This window comes from Drosophila elegans, unplaced genomic scaffold (genome assembly GCF_018152505.1).
Source record: "Drosophila elegans isolate 14027-0461.03 unplaced genomic scaffold, ASM1815250v1 contig_149, whole genome shotgun sequence".
Lineage (NCBI taxonomy): Eukaryota > Metazoa > Arthropoda > Insecta > Diptera > Drosophilidae > Drosophila > Drosophila elegans.
The window spans coordinates 20,833,573-20,856,064 of record NW_024545513.1 but is presented as its reverse complement, the minus strand read 5'-3'; the positions used below and the strand labels follow the sequence as shown (position 1 = coordinate 20,856,064).

Here is a 22,492-nt window from a genome sequence, read left to right as displayed (position 1 = left end):
CTTCCATCTGCAGAGTTCTCATCTTCTCTCTGCTGGCTGCAATAAAACTTTGCAGTTAATTAGTCAAAATGTTGCACAACCGGGCTGGCAACTTTGCCAAATGATTCTATTAGCCAGACGCACAAAGTTGAAGAAATCAAGAAGCACAACCTCCCAATGCATTTCAAAAGAATAAGAAAAAAAGAAGCCAAAAAAAGGCAAGAGCGATCCAGTAGAGTCGAAAACTCCATTTGCACGCAGTAAATTCCAGAACATATTGGCTTGATATCGGCTGACGGGCAGAGGCGGCGATCGATAAGCCACTGAAGCCACTGCCCAATAATTCAGCAATTTATGTCCGAGTCAGCCACAATTAACCATTGTTTATATGCCCGACCCGTTGCTGCTCCAATTGGCCAACTGTTGATGCTAACGGCCAACTGTTCGATGCACAAATTATAATTTGCCAACTTTGCACATTTTTAGCGGCAACTTTGTCGCCAGAATGCGGTGTGGAATTACCGCAGACAGCAATTGAATAAATCGCTAGCAAATTTTCAACAGGCATCTGCTGATTCTTAGCAAGATTTAGGGGTTCTTTGCTAAAGATTTTTAAGCTGAAGAATTTAATGGTCGTCTGTGGGGCTGGGTACATTTAGAGAACGTTTGATATAACAAAAAAATTTTTAATTCTATAAAATAATAATAATCGAATGAAATTCTAACTATGGTAGATAAGTAATTGGTTGTTGTAATTTTTGATGTGTTAGAAAAACAATTAAAATGATTTGTAGCTTAAAAGCCGCAAACCATATCTTTATCACAGCCCAACTTGGGTTAAAACTATTGGATAAAAAAATACAGGGTATTCTAATATGGTAAGAAATGCAGTCAAAATTGTCTTACGGAAATAATCAAAATTAAAGTAGGAATAATTTAGCCAGAAGGTAGTGTCACTTTTTTAGCAACGCCATTTATCGGATATTTAACTCTGCAATTAGTTTTGATCTTCCGCATATAAAATCACTCTGTTTTGCTGCTCAATATAAAACCTATCACACACCAATTCCATGGCTAATTGCCAAGTCCGTCAATCAACTGTTGTCCAAAAACCAAAAACCACTTGCAATCCAGTCCGGACGAGAAGAAACCATTTCAATCAAGCCGCAAGTTGAATTGAATTGAGATCTCAGCGGGAGTCGAGTGGAGCTCGAGCACCTGTTCAACCAATTGATAGCCAAGGGCGATCCACTGATCCACCATCGCACCACAATCCGCAATCCATCACACAAGCAACGCCCCCACATCGTGGAGAGCATAATTGATATGCATAATCATTATTCGGTTTTGTTGTCGCGTTTCAATTAAGGCATTAAGAAAATAACTCCAGCAATTGTCAATTGCTACACCAGAAAAAATATGTATTTATATATTTTTAATTCTAAGATAAAGTTCCATTTATTGTTTATATTTGTACAATTATATTATATGATTTTTCATTAAAGAATATAAAATATCTTAATGTGTGGCAGTTAATTGAATTGTGATTATAAAGTAAAAGTAAATTTATAAAGCAAAGAATATTTTAACAATGATTAAGATTTAAGATTTATAATTTTTTTTCTGTGTACAGAGAAATCAAAGCCAAATAGTCGTATCCACAAAGATTTATTAAGTTCACACATTCGAACAGCACTTGAGGCTGACAATTAAAAATCACTTTGGCCTTTCTTCTCGCTTCGCCCCCCCGCATCACGACTTTTATCCAACTTAACTTGGGGCTAGACTTAACTTGACTTGACTGCCGATTGCCATTTTGGTGGCTCTCCAAGTTTCTTGGGCAGCAGCAGCTGCACCACCAGCAATAAAAACAATAAAAACAGCAACGATGGGGGATCTAAGGCGCCAAATGCGATATGTATTTAATACGCCCGTGTGTACAACAATTTTCTGCCTTACTTTATGGACTTGAGCATGGACCACAAGAGGAGGATAATTAACTTTAAAGAAAATGATATACCCTTAACTTGAGAGTGCGTTTTCCATTTCCCGTTTAAATTTAAGTTTAACATTATTTACCATTTATCATTATAAAAACATAAAATAAATAAATAAATTTTTAAATATTATATATTTTCAACTTATATTTAGGATGTGCCTTAGCTTTTATGGTATCTTCCAGTTTGCCAATTTTTTTCAAAAAAATGTCTTGAATCTTATGTCTTGTCTTAATAGCGGTTCAATCATATTTCTTTTTTCCGATATATTTTGCCTTTGGTTTTTCTCTATAGTTACCACTGTCCACGGTCCAGAAGTCCGTTTGTTCCACTGTCTGTTGATGCTGATTGCTGATGGCTGGTTCGCCTGCACGCTTGTTTGTCCGCTTAATTGTGAGAAAATATATCAATGGCAGCCGGACAACAAAGGCAGATCAAATGAAACAAAACACACATAAGAGCCGAACAAAAAACAGAAACACCACAAAACAATGTCTAAGTACGCGGGCCTTTTGTCATTTGCATTTCGTTTCGTTTTGATCGATTCATTTACCCGTTTATCGGTGGGTGTCGCATGGGATTAAAAACTTGAAATAATCAATTGCGAATCGGCAATTGAGCTGGCAAACAAAAGGCGCAAAAAAAGAAACAAAAAAAAAACATAAAAACAAGTGGCAAAGTTCTTGACATTGTTCAAACGGTTAAAAGAAAGTTGATAACTGGCTGGAGGAGCACAGCAGCCAAGTCCGAGATTGCATCGATCCAGCACCAGGCTGCAAGCTCAAACTATAGTTTTAGCTCCCCTCCAATCCGATTTCCTCTGGCAATCGTCAGCTGCGGGCACAAAACATTTGGGGCCATCAAATGAAACGAGTGCAACAACAGCCACCACATCGCATTGGCAATGGCAATGGCAATGGCTATGGCATCGTGCTGCAAACAACACAAAATGTTGCACAAATTAAAATTGAACACAATAATCAGTGTGACATGTTGTTGCAGTCGTTGTCTATATCTGCAGGGTGTGTAGCAAAAGATTTCAAGGAGTGGAGTGCAGATGGGGCTAGCCGAAGATGTAGATACCGCGAAAAACAAAGTGTATTTTTCGCACACATTTTACCATGAACATACGTAAGGATTAAAAATGAATGCGAAATAAAAAAAATTTTAGCAGTCTGAAATATATTTCAAAATCCTTAAAAGCTTTAAATTTCAAAGTGTACGTTTTAATGAACAGATTTTACCAATAACTACAAGAATAATTTTTATAAAATGGGTTATAAAATGTTGTCATTCATCAAATATTATTATATTATTTTTTAAAGGAACTTAAGTCTTTCCAGCTTTGTTTAACTACAATGGAACCATTAAACACATATAAATTAATAAAACTATAATAATAATTCCACATCTGAAAATTTTGAATGTATTTTTATTTAAAATACCAATCTTTATTTAAAGAAAACCAAACTAGTCGACTCGTGACTAGACTTCTCTTCGGGAACTATTTTCCTCGGCCATTTGTTGTTGCCCGGCACTTGTCGCCTGTCGACTGGCGACTGTTTTCTGTTTTCTGTGTCCGTGTCTGTTTTGCTCACTTTGCTGTCTGTTCTGCTCGTGGTGCTTCCTTCTACCACCTCGCTTTCGACGCATGCGTAACGATCTTGGCCAAAAGACTCACTCGCCTTGCCATTTTTTTTCGACCGCATTGCTGCTGGCCAAGTGGCCGACCACAGCAAATGACTTTATTATAGGTTTTTAAATTTATAAACGCACATTTACCAATGCTAAACATCCTTTGCTGAAATCCCCAGACACGATCTCTCCGCACGTCTGCTAACTTGATCCATAAAATTAAATTATGTGAACTATTTTCCTGTTGAATCGCTTTATGGCCTTTGGTTTGGGTGGTGGCGATGTTATTTGCAATACTTTTTGGGGCTTGAATTGGCCACAGATGTTAGCCTGATTTGTTCAACTTGCCCACTTGTTGTTATGCATATGAACAGTAGATGAATGCTGAACTAAATACTTTACAATTCTATAAATTTATCTCGTTTTGAATGAATGTATAGCAATAATTTTATATGATCCACAATATACAACAATTTCTAATAAATTCAAAATTAAACATAGTGAATGTCGTCTTTATGGAACTTCTTGTAAATTCTCTAGGGAATCCAACTTTTGGAGAACTCAGTGAAAAGTTTAAATATGTTTTTACTGCCCACAGGAAGGTGCCCCCACGTATAAACCCAGACAACAAACCGACAACAAATTATGCTGATCTGTTTAAGACCAATAATGTTCTCTGGCCTGGTCCCGAAAATCCTTCATTCAAGCCAAGACAACAAAACGATGACAAAAAAGCATTTCTATTCCGATCGGTTTTTATCCTACGCATCCGACGAGAACTTTCAGGTGTGTGTGGGTTCCCCGATGCGATCTCTTTCTTATCCGGTACGATCGTTTAGTTGCTGATTTGTTGCCCCGATAAAGATGGGACTTTAAGCCTCCTTGGCATGCACATAATTTGTAGTTTTTGGTCAATGAAAAAATTTGACAAAGCTCAAACAATACAACAAAAACAGAAGACCAAAACTTGTCGAAAGTTCAGAAGTTCGATTGAGAAGTTTTTATTGCTTCTGAATTGGCCCGCCCAAGACGGTGGAGTTCATAATTCCTGAGCAGCTTGTTTTGTTCATCTTTATTACTGACTACTGTTGTTCGGGGCTTACCAATGCACTCGGAAAAATAATAGGGGACATGGATTTAAGCACCTTTTATAAAGCTCCTGTTTTATAGTTTTATATGTTAAAACATTAATAAATGTGGTTTTTATTATTAAATTAAACTATAACTACAAATCAATGTTTTCATACATTGTTTATTATTTTTATTTAAATAATAATAAAAATAAATTAACTATAGGAAACTTTATTTGTGTCCATATTTTGTCCTAGTGTATAGATATTTATTCTTTTTTTGTCGCCTGCTTCCGTCGTTCTTCCGCCTTTCAAGTTCTTGTAGCTTACGACGTTTGCTGTTATTCCCACAAAGTTTTTTTTATATATCTAAACTTTTTGTGTGACGTTCCTATGAGCGCATTAACTTTATATTGAAGTCGTTGGATCGCTGATCTTTTTCTTCCTCATCCTCCTCAGCTGAATAATTTTATGCGAAATTGTAGTGCTTCTCAGGCCACATATAAATATAAACACAATATGTATGGGCTTACGCTTAACTGCTTCCCAACTTTAGTTTACTTTTTTTAGTTGTTACTTTAAATAATATATATTTATAAATATAGTTTGCATACCCCAGGGTTGAGTGCCTTGCTATTTGGCTGAGGGTCAGTTCAATGCGTGATTGAAGGCAGGGGGAGTAGGCTGAATTCTGCCTTTATTAAGAAAGAAACAGCTAACCGCTTTAATTGTTAGTTATAAAGATGGCTAAAAGGTTATATCTTGTCAAATTCAATTGATCTCATTAAAATTGTATAAGTAAACAACAACAAAAATTCTAAAATAAATTAGTCATTAATTTAGGAAACATTTAAATTTATACTTTGATATAAAGTTAATTAGAAAATATCAAAATGAATGTACTAACTACATCATTTACATACACATTAATATAAAACATAAAAACAAATTGAAAAAAAACCCTTGTTTTCTGTCAACCACTGCTAATCGCCCTCTGCTGGCAAACGAATGACTTACGACACAAACTTGATGCATTCGACCCGAAACACTTAACGGTAACTTCTCCATCTACGTGTTTTTTCATGTGACCTTCAACAAAAACAACAACAAATTCACTTAACCAAAGCTTTAAGCAACAGAAAAAAAAGAGCATATAAACACTAAAAGAAGTTCACACAGCTCCAAGTGCGTCCATTTACATAATTGTCACACTGATTTCTTACTTCTTGCATTGTTGTTTTTCGCCTTACTCGTCTTATGTCTGTGCTATTAACCAAAAACAAAATATAAAAAATAAACAGACAGGCCACATTTCAATTTGTTTTTGTTGTGCTCTTCAAAATGTAATTAACCTCAAGTTTTTTGTTGGAATTTTTTCGGCTCTTTGGTTGGTTTGTATATTTTTTCTTTCCTTTTTTTTTGCGTCACTTTTAGAACAACGACAACGTCAACGTCGAGTAATTAAGCAAAGCTAAAAGTTCATGTTAATTGTCCCAGGCACTCAACGTGCGAGAGGAAAAGAGAGGGCTGGATGGAGAGACAGAGAGAGAGTGAGAGCGAGAGGGGGCACACAATTATGCCCCCCGAAAGGTCAAAGACTAAAAGAATTGTCAACCGTGGACAGGTTGACGGAGCGAATGAGCAACGCTGAGTGGCCATCAGACGGAATAGGAGAAATAGTTTTCTATAGCGATACATAAAAAAATATTAGAGATATATACTTAAAAATTAAATTTAAATTCCATATTTTAAAAAAATGTTGTGTCACTTTTTCGAAATTTGTTTCTACGCCAATCAAATTTAATTTATTTTTAATAGCGATATTTAAACCCCGTAAGCTGTTTGGGTGTTTTATCGATTTTAAAATAAGTTGCCTACTTAAAAAACTACCATTTTTATTTAGTTCGCACAACAATATAGACTTTTTCAGACTTCTAAAAAAATATTGTTATATATTGTCATTTAATTAGATTAGACTTATTTAAAGCTTGGAAAGTTTTTCCAAGCTCGATATTTTTGTGCAAGTGTTTCTAGAAAAGTGGAAGTACTTTGGGAATTCTAGAATGGGGAAGAACTACATACTAATAGGGAAGGGTAAATAGAGTTTTTTGTTTCTCTTATTTTTCCAGTTTTTTTTTCGGCTAATGTTGACTCATTGAAGAGGAGCCGTCGCTTCTTCTTCTTCCAATTGGACAAACTCAGCGGAAGCAACGAACGACAACTTTTTTTTGGTATTGTTGTTCTGGGTTTTGTTTTTCCTTTTTGGTTGGTTTGTTTTTTTTCCATTATTATTATTTTAGCAAAACACCGTTAGATTGTGCGAACACACGGTGTGAATAATACTTTAATTACAAAAAAAGGCAATAGAGACCTAGTATTATGCTAATGCAAATCAAGATAATACAAGATTACTCACACTTTGGAGAACTATATAAAAAAATATATATAGCTTAAAAATATTTGTATTTGGCAAATGTTTTGTTGTTTTTTTTCTTTTATTTAAGCTGTTTCTTAATGTATTTATTTTGGAATTATTTAATGAAGTTTCATCCTATACACATAAGTGTTTTTGGTTTAAATAAAAAACTCTACCAACAATTAATTGTTGGACGACCAAAAACTAATGGTGTTAATTGCTATGCAGCCTCAACTTTGGCATCTTAATAATAGCAAAGTGAATTAAATTTCTATGGCTTCTAAGTGTATTTATTGTAGCCGAAGCTGCTGATTTTCAAATATTAAATTTATCCATTATTTAAGTATTTAAACGTTTCGCTTGTCCAAAAATGTCCCCCTTCCGAAAAAAACACTTCAAACTCATTAGGCCTTAAGAAAAATTAAAATGGGAAATTAATACAGACGGACAAAGGAACAGCCGTTAGGTAGTTGGTAGCTTTTCTTTGTTTTTCGTGATAGGTTAATATGATGGACAAAGCGCCGACATTTTTTGAGAGGTGTTATCAACAAGTTGAAGACATCAAAATAGCGTATTTGTCTCATCATCGTTTAACAGAGTTTGATATTTTTTAAAATCAAGTTGACTACTGAAAAATTCAACCGCGATCCATCCCCTTTCCCGCTCCATTTGGTATTTCTTTTTTAATGGAAAATCAAACGTTTGCGCCAGTAGCGACAACAAAGTGGAGTGTCCCCCATCCGTATTTATATTGATTTTCAAACTCGATTTGCATTACATATGAGATAGGCAACCAGATCTGGAGGATCTGATGATACCGCAACCTGAGATAGCGCAAAAAGCAAACAATTCATTTGACTGACTGTAGATACCCTATAACATTTTCCAAATTTTAGAGCAAATATGAATAAATAAATCTATGAAACGAAACAAAGAAAGAGGAATAGTTTATATAGAAATATATTAATATTGGTTTATCAGCAAATAACAATTTTAAACAAATATTTTACAAAAAATATACAAAATATTCTTTAGTTCCAGACAGATATATATAATATATATATATATATATATATATATATATATATATATATATATATATATATATATTATTTTATATGTGATTCTTCCAAAAAACATTATTAAGTGGATCATATAAAAAGTTAATCACAAACTCATAACTATTGAGAATGATTAATTTACACAATGGCAACTGATGAAATATCAATAGCAAATTCTGAACCGATTAACCATTAAGAGTAAAAACGCCCCGACAAACCCCAAAACTGCTTTGTTACAAAGCTCATAAAATATTGAACATAGCCCCAGAGCCAAGATGTTCGGGCAATTTATGGACTGCCACCAGACTGAGGATATTAAATAGGAGAAAATAAAATCAATAGCTTTGGTGGGGGGAATCGGATCAGGAGCTGGCTACCGTAGATCGTCCAGCGTCGGTCGCCTAGTTCCACCAAAAGCCATGAGCGACAGCAGCATGAGCACACAAGACGGCTATTAATCAGCGAAATTAGTTTTTATGCATTTTAAATGATTTTATAGTTAGACTTTGGCTGCTCTCGACACCGTTAGAGTGTCGTCAATATGGCCACACTACTGGAAGCCCCATCTGCAGTTCCCCTCCCAACAATCTCATCCAGCTGCCTTTTAGTGCCTGCAATCTGTTTCCAAGTCTGCAATCAAATTTTCGCTTTCATGCCATTTGGCCAGAATATAGCCAACCACAAATGGGATCAAAGAAAAAAAAAAAAAAAAAAACGAATATAAAAACAACGAAAAAATCTCGCAAAATGATTTTACTCTGCAAGTTGATCAAACATAAATTTAATAAAAGGCTTTCGCCCTAATGTGGATGTGCAACAGCTGCAAGCGGGCGAAGACAACTCAACGGGTTTGATATCCTTTTATTTTTTCTTTGTGTCATAAATAAAATTGAACCTAAAAATCCTTTTACAAAAAAATATTTTAAAATATTAATATGTCAAATATATAAATCCATCAAAGTTTAAAAAGTCTAAAGAACATAAATAGCAGCTGGTTGCTTTTACAACTTACTTAATCGTGGAGTTCTGAAAACCGAAGCTGATTCAAAAATTTAATTAAAATTTATTTATTATATTTATAAAGTTCTTATTAGTTCTTAGTTTACATTTCAAATTGAAGTTTTACAAATATTTTATTATTAGTCAACCTAACATATATTCTCCCAAATTCCAGGGTGCACAGATGCACTTACGGCCGCAGCTAATATTAATGGGGTGTGGCATTTTGGTCAGTGTAAATAAATTAAAGAGCAGCCGCAAAACAAAAGCACTGATCGGCGAGCGAAAGAGAAGGCTAAAGATAAGAAAAAAGAGAGGGAGGGAGGCAGTGAGATGCGGCGGCATTTTGATTGCATTTCATTTGTGGCAGCATGCAGCAAGCAAAATAAAAAAAAATATATAAAAAAACAAGCTAAGAGATTCTGACTCCTTTTGGCCTTTGTTTGCTTTGCAAATTGCGCTCAAGTGCGCCTCTGAGATAATCAGTGCAAATTCTGGCTCCAAAAGGGGAGGCTATCAAAAGGGGGTTGGGGGGTACGGTGCTTTATGATATCTTATCTGTGGGCAATCGGAGCAGCTGCTCCTGCATCTGCATCTGCGCCTGCTTCATTGTGTGTGTCATTCCTTGAGCAAATAATGGCAACAATTATTCCGGCAAATGCAGCAAGCCCAAGCCAATGGGGGACTCCTCTTTTGCACTCGCAAAAATATTATCAAAATGTGGATTAGTTGAGCGAATTTGCTAGCCCAAAACTAATTTATACAATTAAATTATATTTTTTAGGGTTCTACATTTATAAGCAAATTAGAAATGTAGGGTTTCAAATAAATCTACTGGAACTCCTCCAGTTTAAACTATTTAATTTTTTGTTTTCAGCTATTACTTTCTTTGCAATTATAAATATGTTCGATAACAAATTTTGACTAACTTCATTTTGTATGTGATTTCTTATTTAGTTTGATAATTATATTTAACAATTTTACCTTGTTATAAGTTAAAATACTACTTTTTTTATAAGTTACAATTTTACTTTGTTTAAATATATAAAATCTTAACAAATTGTAAAAATATAAAATTTTGTAATCGTGGTTAAAATTATAAAACAATTTTAAGACGTTTTCCTTTATTTGAGTACGAATGATTTTTATAGTTTATTAGCTATTTAATTCCAAGTGTTCTTTAAATAAACAATTTTTTTCTTAAATCAAATATTTATGTTATGATTAATAAAAATAATGTATGTTCAATCAACGATGGCAATGGATGAAAATTGTTTAACATTTATGTGTATCAATTTGTTAAATAAACTATTAAATATTTATGTCAGGACGATTTTCCCGCAGTGCACTACGTTCTCAACTCCTTACTGCCGTTGATTCCTTTTTGGGTGATTATGCAATTTAGCAGCTTGTAAGTGATTGTTTGTGGGGCGTTGTTCGCCTGCATCACCGCGTTGCCGCACCACTGCACCACCGCAGTGGTTTGCTGCAGTTGCAAGGTGCAACACGAGAGCCACTGGAGGAGGCAGGCAGCTGTGCGCTCGCCACAAATTGTTGTCCGCGCATTTTCCTCCTCTTTCGGCATTATTTCTGCACTTTGCTCTGCTTTTTTCTGCACTTTATTTTATTCGGGCTTTTTTTCGTGCGGCGCTGATTGTTACAATTTTTGTGTGTGCGCGGCTTTCAAATTAAAACGCAGAACATTTTGGCCATTTTTCTTCCTTTTTTGCGAATTTTTTCGGGCACTTTGTGAGCTGGTAGTAAAGAGGATACTTTCATGGGGCTGATGTTGGGAATTTGGAAATCGACGGTTTAATATCCTTCAAAAAAAAAAAAAAGATGAGTAAGCCCCAACAACTGTCATTTAAAAACTTTAAGCCAAAAACAAATAAACGTCTATATACTAATTTTGTAATTTCAGTTTGCGTAATTATTTGAACAATATTTTAAGAATATAATTGTAAAATATTGTTGTTTAAAACAAAAATTAGAACTGTTTTTTAACTGTTAAGTTATTTCTATTCTAACAAATCTACCTAAAATGTATTTAATTTATTTATTATTATTCGAAAATAATGGATGGAAATAATATTTTCAAAGGCTTTTACAAAAAACAAACGTATTTTTTTGTACAAAGTTATATTTATAATTAATAATTTTACTTTGTTTATAAGTAATACTTTTATTTTTCTTATAAGTAAAAAATTTACTATTTTATTTAGTATATAATTTAAGTGTACATATATGAGATCTATAAATGTATTTAAACATTTATAAGAAAGGGTATTAGACGCTCCCAAGAACTTTATGCTGAACGATCCCACATTGCCAACCAGCTTGAGGATGATAAGTTCGGATTGGATTTGAGGATCGGGGTTGGAGGCGAGGATGAGGATCAAATGGATGACGTTGATGACGATGACGAAGACGATGCCAAACTGCAGCGCCTTTGGTTTTTGGCATTTGTTGTTGTTTTTATTGTTAAAAAACCACACGTAAGCCAAATAAAGTAAATTGCGGCAAATACAAATTGAAAACGGTCTGACAAATGAAAGTCAGGAACAGCTGCCACTGCGATGGGGAGAGAACAAGACGGGAGGCAGGGAAGTGAGCAAGCGAGAGGGAAAAAAATCATTTCAAGGTCAGGCCAAAGCGCCCGGCCAAGAGATTCGTTGAACCGACTTTCGACAAATTGTGACAACGCCCATGCGACAAAAGCCACTCCAAAAATATTAACAGTGCACAGGAAAAAAAATAAGTAATTTAATCGTTGGAAATTTTAAGTTATTTAATTGCATTTTAAAATGACCAAAAAGCTTGCACAACTTAACAAACCTGCAAAGATAGAAAATTAATTATAAATAATAAATTGAAAAAAAAACTAACTAAAAAAGAAACCGAAAAAAAATAAACAAAACTAAACCTAACGAAAGAAAAAACATTTTTGTCCATGATATTAATACTGATGCGAAGCCTTTGTTCATACTCAGGATTAAAATATTGAAAGGTACAAATATTTGATGACAATTTAACAAAATTTCTCATTTTAAAACAAAAATATTTTCTGGCTGTTTATTTCAGAGTGTAAAAAGAACCGATACCATTTGCTGAATTTCGGTCACTTTTTCACAACTGTGCTTCAAATTGTTCACATTTTGTTTTAAGGCATTGTGATTTTTCCCCCCTTTCTCAAATTAATTACGTTCAATTGAACAGACAAGGTGGACACGCCCATTCTGGTGCCGCCCTCTTTTGTGGTTTGCTTGCGAGCGAAATACTTTAAATCCTTGTCACACTTGCCAAACGTTCAAGGATCATAAGTTGTGTAACCAATCCATTTAATTATGATTTAATAGTTGGATGAGGTAGCTCTAATAATAATTATCACTTATAATCAAAGTACTTTTCAAAGGTATACATTTTTTTTGTTGCATCACGAGGCCTTTAAAGCCAACAAAATATTTTATAATTATTTCACTTTTCCAATGCCACAACATCTGGCTGGAATATTATGGGCAGTATTTTAAAGGCTTAAAAAACAAAGAGAGGGGGTGTTGCTCATTAATCATATGACAAACGTTTTTCTTTGTTCACTCGCTTCGCGCATCGGAGCAATTCTTTTTCGAAAATTTATGCATATTGCGAGTCGAATCTGACAACGGTCCCAAAATTTCAGACACAGACCCACATCCAGCCTGATCCTCCTTTTTAAGAGGAAGAATGGGTGGGGTGGCGGGATGCTGCCACTGAATCACTGGAAACCAAAAACCCCGAAAAGTAAGCCACAAATTAAAAGCATGCAAGCAAAAAATCCAAATAATACAAAAACCATAGGAAGTCAATTAAAATTTGGGTCTGATATATGGCAGTCAATACGCAAAATAAACTGGAGAGGATTAAGTTTAAAAAGTGATTGTTTCTTGCTTCATGGAAATTAAATATAATATGTTAATTTCTGGTTTTACCATTTTTCTACCTCTATATTTAATTAAATAGTTATGAAATAAGAAAATTATATTAAAAATACAAAATTAATAAAAGTATATTAAATAGGAATTTAATAAATTTAATCTATTTTATATTTTTTGTAACTAGCCCTAGAAAGAATAAATTAAATTCAATGTTTTCCACTGGACCGAAAAAATGAAAGACAAACATTTTCGATTATGCTTGGCATTTATTATTAGCTAGGGTTCATTTATCGTTGACTTTTTTCAGCTGCTTTCTATGCAACATATTGCATCTGGGCATAATAATTGGCTATATATACACGCCTGTATAAATATATTTAGGAATGTCTGGGGATATTTCATCATTTTGTGGCCGTCTGACTGGGCACTGCCGCAGGTCTTTGGCTTTTAAAATTTGTGCAAGTTTCGGGGGCCTAACATCATGGGAGAGTTCTAGCAACGAATGCTACACATAATTTTGCATAGTTTTATTGCAGAACGAGGAATGTACCACTCGTTACCCGAACACCACCAGAACACCAGACTTTGAGAGTGGATCAGAGACGAGTGTGCTCGACATTTATATGCGCATCACTTAGTCGTACTTCTTTTACCATGAGCGGAATTCATAAAAGGCAAATTCACCTCACAATATAGGTATATATGCTTACCACATATACACACATACATACTGATGGGAAAAAGTCACTGAATTAGTTGGAATATTCTGTGAGTAACTCTCGCGCGATCGCGGTGATCGTGTCTATGACATAGGAAAATGCCTCAAAAATGCCTCTTAAATGCAACATTTTCATGCGGTAATTGCAAAGAACTACGGCAACAACAAAAGTTAAATAAAAAAAATATAAAAAAAAGCCAGCAACAACAAAAGAGAAAAAAATGAAGAAAAACAAAAGCGGAAGCTTTGGCAATGATCATGCAAACTGCTCATTCATAGGATAATTATTCCATGAGTTCATTGCGGTGGCGTCGGTGGGTGAGCAATTGTTTTTTGTGGTGGTTTGGCTGTTGACGGTGCTGTGGCACCTTCTGAGAGGGGTATTCTCTCCCCACATAAACACACTCTATTTATACTATATAGTATATATATTTTGCCAAGCCAATGTCGTGGGAGCTGACTCGTCAGCCAACTCGGCTGCGATGCATTTTTAATGTTTTCATCGCATTAAGCGCATATCTAATTTAAGGCACTCGCTATATAGGCTGGGCTTTTATACATCAGTCTCGTCTCGTCGTAAGTTCAATTTTCAGCATCGTAATCACTCAAGAATTTAATGATGAATGTCGCAAGATTACCCAGCAATTTGTTTCATTTCGAAGAATATTTTTATTAACTCAAGCATTGTTCGAACTAGGAATGAATAGTTTTTAAAAGCCAAATAATTTGCTTTGTAAATATATATACATAAGATTCCAATAACTATACTAATAACTAAAAAATATTTGCTACTAAACATTTCCAATATTATTATGTTCTTAACAGAATTTACAATTTAAGTCAGCACGCTGATTCGATCATTCTCGAACTCCATTGCTAATGAATTTGCCAAAGACTCTTTGTTACCCAAATTTCTCTGACGACCTTGTCCTGGGGCTGACCAACATCAAGTCCAGAAATATAGCACGCCCACACATTGTGGGGCATGTCCGACCAGTTTTTACCATATACCTATCAAGATCTGTATATCTGAGGTGGTTGTGTATATCCCGAAAAAATCAGAAAATTCTTTGAGAATGACAATGACTTAACTGAAGCTCCACTCCACTGGACTGCCGACTGTTCCACTTATGTACATTTGTACTCACATATACATCAATTCTACACTGAAAATATTATTATACAACACATCAAAAAATCGAAAAACAAAACAAAGTAATACTCGTTTTTGTATTATAATAATAAATCTAGTTAAACGTTTATCTGGAGCAGAATTCTTAATATTGAAAGAACTATAATGGCAGATAATAGTTTCAATATAAAATTAAAACTGCACAAACCAAATTTGATTTTAAAAACTTTTAAATATATTGCTTTTCCCAATAAATATATACTTAACAAATTTTATATTTTCTCAGTGTCGCAAGCTTCGTGTCTTGCCATAAACAACATTTTTTGCTTATTTTGTTGACTTTAAATATTTGAACGTATATGTATATATCCATCCACCTTATATATATTTTCGATCTTCTCCTTTCGCTTAAAACGGTAAAAAAGTAAATTTGATTCATACTCGCACGAAAAAACAACAAAAGTATTTGCATGTTGATCCGTTTTATTTTTATGATCCCTGGCTTTCGTTGTTTTTTTATTTTATTTCTTTTTTTGCTTCGCTTGTTGGAATTCTGCGAATTTTTATTGACAAATTTCATTAGAACTTGTACTTGGTCAGAAACCGGGCAAAAGGGGCGAACTTGACTTGGCTAACTGTAGTCGAACGAAATGAAATGAACTGAAGTGAACCGAATTGTTTGTTGTTGGCTTGGCTTTTGTTTTTTTTTCCGACAGGAAAACGAAAGACTTAGGCAACGAACTTGAAAATTCTCATTACTCAATTTTACGTATGTTATTATGAGATCAAGTTTCAGGGTAAAAAAACAAGCCCTATCTAATTAAAAAAACTAAGTTAAGTTTAATAAATTAAAATGTACACAATTAGCTTGTAAATAATATAGTAAATGAAGTTCTTTAAAAAAAGTGTGTATTTTGATTTTAAAAACAAAAGTATAAAACAATGTCTATTATAAGTTTAGTTTACTTGGTTTATTATACATATATCATAGTTTGGAAGACGCATGTTAAAATAATAATAATAATAATTTAAGGCAGTGTTGAAAATTGTTAAGCAAGGTATGTGAGAAAAAAAGAGTAGGACATGAAGTGGCAGGTTTTTTTAGAAACGCACAAAAGAATTTAAATACCAAATTACATATCAACTGACCAGAACAAATTCAAATTCATTGTGTGTTTGTGTACTTAGCACAATTCTATGATTGCGAATTCTAACAAACACCCCAAGCCACGCCCCCTAAGCCCCACCCCTCTCTTTCCTCCTTTTTTGTGCAGAGCAGCGTGACAAGAACAAACAATGAACAACAGAAAGAAAAAACAACAACAATATTGCTATAAAAAACATAAAAACAAAATACATTTTTTGTTGAGTATTGAAATGGAAATAGATTTTTGCAGCTAACAACGCTACTGCATTACTATTTGTTGTTGTCTCATGTTTATTGTGTGATTTGCAACAAAAATAAAAACCAACAAAGTTTGGCAAGTCGACTTTTCTATATCCTAGCAGTTTTAAAAGAAGATTGTTAAGTCAATTTATAAGTTTATGTAGCTTAAACTTTATAAACTTAAATATTATAGTATATAACACTATATAACACTCATTTAAACTAGCAAAAATCTAATTTTCACTTTAATTTGCTTTTTCAGCTATATAATATAATCGCAATTAAATATCATATCGATGGCTATTAAACAAAAACAAAAATATATATATATATATAGTACTATTAAATCGGGGAAGTGTCACTAACTCTTGAGCAAAATTTAAAAACTCTTTTGCAAGAGTAACACAACAAAGGCAAACACTTTGCTTGCCATGATTGTTGTTGCTGCTGCCTCAAGTGTTGAAGAAGTTCGTGTGAATCGCTCTGTTGTTGCTTTTTTTGTTGCAACAGCAACATCATTATTATGCCACAAAGTCAGGGGCAACAACAACAGCAACAACACATCGAGAATCTTTGCCCATTGTTTCGATATTTTTTTCTTGCTTTACTTTTTTGTTATTACAATGAAAGCTCATTGTGGCGAAGAGGCATCTAAATCTGAATCGGAATCAGAGGAGCCACAAGTTGGCAACAAGTGCTTTTCATTGGCCTCAGGCACCAAAAACAACAAATGCTGTCCATTTTTGGCCACAAAATGCTGCTCCATTAAAATGTTACAACGCTCAACTTTTTTTTAGTAGCTGTTTACATTGTTACCAGTGAATAAACAAACAAAGAATAACACTTTTTACCCCATTAAAGGATCATATAGCTGGGAATTTGAGGAAGTTTTTCAGATACTTTTTTTATTTTTTTATAAGCCATTTACTTAATAAAAATTTGAGTTTACAAAATCTTCGTTGTGTTATTTTAAATATAAATAAAGTTTAAGATTTTAGAAATATAATCAAATGTTTGAAATAAATGAACTAGATGCCGTAATTTTTTTATTTTTAATTTAACGCCTGATGATTATACATCACAACTTTTATATATATATATATATATTTTTATTATACTTTTTTTGTTTTTAAAGAAGAGAAAAAGTCGAGATGCAAGTTAATAATTTCCAGCACGCTCAAATGCACTTGAAATCAATAAGGAAGTAATTAGATTAACTTCTCTTTTCTTTATTTTATTTACAGTTTTGGATATTCCCCTTTTTGTTGCGCCGACTTCAACCAATTTGCTGTTGGTTTATAAATCAAGTGTAAGTGACATTGAAATTTACTGGCCAGAATTTCTGCTTCTTTGCGCTCCTTTAACTCGTTTATTATTTGTCTATTTCCCTCTTTTTTTTGCGTCTTGCTCTGTTGCGTGAGAATTTCGCATGTTGTGCGGTAGTTAATATAACACACAGTATATATGGAAAGACCTATATGTACCTAAGCTTATTCCTACACCATCTAATTAAACCGACGACCATCTGGCAAAGTTTTCTGTTTCAAGTCGCACAAATCATAATCATTTCTTGCGGTTACTTTGGCTCCGGATAGATCGCACAGATCACAGAAATCACTGAAAAAGGAAGGGAAGTTGATTTTAATGCTGCTAATTAATGTTTATTCTCGATGTGGTTTTGCCAATCAGATTTTGGCTTTAGGAACTACTTTGATTTCTAATTTTCTTTTAAAGATATTACTTTCATCATGTGTCGATGTTAAATCATCAATTGCTGACATCTTTGTTCATTGCCCCCACAACTTTATTTGCTGATGAATTGTGGAATTTCGTAAGTTTGGCCAATCGAATTGTTTTAATTGCCTTGACATTGTCGTTGTCAACCGTTAAGTAACTTAACTATACCGTTTTTTTGCACTTCTTTTTTTGGTAAATACAAACATCATCACATCAAATAAAATCAGCTTAAAGTAACTTGGCCAAAAACAGTTGGAAAACCAATTCAATCAAATAAAGAAGAAGAATAAATACGAACAACAAGATACCGTTAGATAAGTATCTTGGCCCCCGAAATTATTTCCTTTGAATTTTGTCTTGACATTTCGATTTTTGATTTTTGTTCATTTTCTTATTCATTAATTAAACATTTCACGTGTGAATTTCCTGCAGCAACAGGTACATCCGGGGAAAATATATTTTGACTGTCTATAAATCTATATTCATATATGCACAAGAGGCTCTCACACTTAATATATTTTTTGTTCGTTTTGCCCGCCTGAATTTTTGGGCTTTGTTTAATTTGGAGATCTACGCTTTTCAGTGGGGGGCAATTAAAAAACTCTTTACGCAATTTGCAGAGATGTGTTTTTTTTTTTTTTTTTATGTGTGGCATTTTTTGTTCAAAACGTTTCGCTTAATTTTAGTTTATGGCTGCCAATAACCGACGTCAAGGCCAAGGCCAAAAAGGCCGGGCAACAGACAATCGTTTGCTTCGTTATTTTCTAAGCTGCTCCAACTACAAACAAACGGACAAACAAAAAAAACAACACACTAAAAATGAGGAAAATAAATGTAGTTGAGCCTACAATTTGTCTTGGAGTTGCCGTTTTGTGCGTGCCTCACGTCCCGCACGAAACCGAAACTGAACCGAAACTGAACTTAAAATTGAATATCATCTAACGAGATCAGCGCAGAGCAATCTTTCGGATGCTAATTGCCGCCCGAGATACTAAAGAGTTTGGCGGTATTTAAATTGCCATCGGAAACGGCCACAGGAAGGTTTCATTCTCAATTAGGGCTACCGCAAATCAAATTTGATTTCAAATCGCAGTCTTCGGATTGACAGTTTGTAAGTGAAAACCATAAGTAAGCTGTTTATAAAGTTAGTCTACACTTAGTCTTAATAGTAACAGTAAGATAAAGCTAAGAGTTACAATTTTTTCTAAATAAGTTTAATGCTAAAAATGTTACTTTTTTTTGACCTGAGAGTATCAATTGCAAGTTTGATAATTCATATTTTATTTGTTGTACGATATTTTCAGTAAACGAATTTTTCTAATTATCCGACCATATTATAAATAATAAAGTCCAATATATATCCTGCAGACAGTAATCTTAAACAAATTTGAAATAAAGTGTTTTTTTAAGTTTAGTTTCCAAGGCTCACAATCATCTCACCATTTATATTTCACCTTTTCAATTAAATCTGTACCCCTTCTCATTTTTTCCCATCTATGTTAACCAATTAATGTTGAAATTAATCACAATCGATCAAATCGACGAGAACAGCCCAGCCTGCGTCTAGGAAGTGGCAAATATTTAATTAACAAACGATTTAAGTTGCAATCAAATGATTTGCATACTTTGGCTAGTTAACTGTTTAACGCTTGCCATAAAATATGCTTCACATTTTGATTAACGCTATAATTGAGGCGGAATTTCGCAATCAAAATGGAATTAAAAATAAATGTTTGTCTTAAATTGATACGCACACATAGCAGGAGATATATAGATGCCAACTATTTTCTTGTTTTTAATCAGTGAGTTAAACAATTTCTGGCCACATTTAAATCATTAGTCATTATGACTTTCGACTTGTTGTTGTGCTTGTTGCGTGTGAGCCAAGCCAAGCATCTCGGAAATCGCGCTAATTTATCTCTTATAAGTAAAGTTTTTCGTCTTGTCTTTTTTCCTGTGCTTTATTTTAATTTTTTTTGCTCTGTTGGGCCACATTTCTTTCTTCTCGCTGCTGATGCGCCGCTGCTGAGGTCGCAGAAACAACAAAAAAAATAATAATAATAATAATAACAACAACGGCGACTCATTCACTTAGTCAGCAGACACTGGCGACTTGGATGTTGACTCAGTCCAATGAACTGCAAAAATCTGCAGGCAGACCAAGAAAAAAGAAAATAAATACAAATAATCTGTGCAAAAAGCTTCGGTTAGACAGACCGAAAAAATGGGCTATCATTTTTAATTTAGCAAGATTGCTCAAAATAAAAATTGCGTTTTTGAACACTTAATCGACAGTTTAAAGTTGCATATAAAATTGTATTCATAATAAAGACCACAAATCCTTCACTTAGGACATACAATTTCTTTCCAACTATTTAATTTAATTCAATATATCAAAATATAAATAGGTTTAAAACATTTTTTTATCTTCATAATTGTAAGGACTTATAATAATTTGTGAGGAACAAAACTTTTTATTTATCTCTTTGATTTTATCTGTCAATTTTATTTGTATAAAACTGTATAAAGAAATATCGTAGATTTAGAATAAATTATTTAAATATAATGTTAACCGAAATATACATCAAATGCCGTCACAAACATAATGAACTCAATTCAAACGATACAATTTTTGATTAGATGTTTAAAAATTCCTGATGTCATTCACTTGTTTGATAATCATTTCTAAAACTTGTTTCACAGACAACTTGAGATGTCATAAAACAAAACCAAATAAAAGTCTAAATCATTTTCACACACGTTGAACGATTATCGGGATACATCATGTTTAATGCATAAATATTTTGATGGCAAGCATTTTATATTACGGTTTTGGACAAAGCAGCAAAATTTTTAAGTTGTAGCTCATCAATATAACTTGAACTGCCTGCTCTGGTCGATCCCCAAGTCATTTAAGCTGCTCAAAATCGATCGATCCAAAAACAACCGCCAAGAAATCTTTCAAACTAATCATTTGTTGCGGGGCTCTTAAGCGATTTTAGTGAATGAATGCAGACATCAAATAACAATAATTTGCGCGAAAATAAAATGTTCGAAATTGTATGGGTATATTTATAAATACGTAGAGGAATTTATACAAATCCTCACCACAAATCACAGTTCTCTCTTTCTATTTTTCTCGTTAAAGAGCAACGCTATAAATAGATCAGTCTAACGTGGTTGAAGCTATCATCTATAAATAAATCAAGAAAGTAAATCATCCACTCAGATGGTATAATACCGTATGGAAAAAGGAAAACAAGAGGGTGAAGAGGTGTAGAGATGACACACTCTCTCTTAGAAGGTTTTAAATTTAAGTTAATCTTATGACATCGTAATCACTGTTGTTGCTAAGGCTTTTCATCAACAGTGTTTTTTAACAGTTCTATTTAGCTTAAAATTTTGCAATTTTTCTTGATTTTATTCATATTATTTTAAGGACTTTTTTTCTATTTCTGTAATTTTTAAACCCTATTTAAACTATCTTGGCAAAAAAAATCAATACAATATATCAATCAAAATCAATATATAACCTATCGAATTTTTCTTTTAAATGGTTTTAAATTGGTTTAAAGATTTAAACATAATAAAATTTTATATAATAAAATTTCTAATCAATGTATAATAGTAAGCTGTAAAAAGAAAAGAAATTGTTGGGCAATATAGAATTGTTTATATATTATAATTTTAATTTATATAATTTTTGTAAAACTTTTGAAAAAACTTCGTAAAATTCCAAAGAAATTTTTTTAAATTGTTAAGAAATATTGCAAGATTGTTAAAAAATTTTAAATAATTGTTGAGAAATTCAACAATTTTTAAAAACCTGGTTAGAAAAAAAGTGCAACTCTAAAACTTAAACTGCTATTTGTTTATTTTGTATATTCATATTCATTATTGAGTCTTCGATTAATCGATTAACTCACGCACTCATCGCTAAGTTTTTCATGGAGAGTGGGAGGAGGCGGGCCGAACTAATTGCTGGCGAAGCCAAAAACGACTTTGGACTAATTGTTGCAGAAATTGCAAACGATCCAAAGATCGCTTCCCTCTCATTTTGCCTCCCACCAGCCAGCTATCTCTTCTTAACACTTTATTGCCATCTCTCTCGTGCCCCCTGTGCGGCCGCGACTGTCAGTCAATTAGAGCAAACGCGCTAGAGAGATCATTAGAGGCAACAAAAAGGATAGAAAGCATTTTGAGTGGCAGTGATAGATTGTTGAATTGTTAAAGAATTGCTAGATTGGCCAGAATAGTTGGCCAGAATAGAAGAACTGTATTGGCATTCGGCCATATGCCATTTCTGGCCATACTTATATCAAACAGGAGCAGCAGCCGCATCAGTTGGAGCGGTTAAGTGACTAATTTATGGCCTTTTATGTAAGCCAAAGCAATAATACTGATTCCACACTCGCGTTTCAGTTTGAGTCTTAGGCTGAGAGACTCTGAG

General features: G+C 33.5%; 1 long non-coding RNA gene across 2 annotated transcripts in view; it reads right to left on the bottom strand.

Annotated features, from left to right (window-relative positions):
* LOC108147671 overlaps window positions 1-22,492 on the bottom strand; it is a 55,411-nt gene that overhangs the window by 836 nt on the left and 32,083 nt on the right. The window lies entirely within an intron of this gene.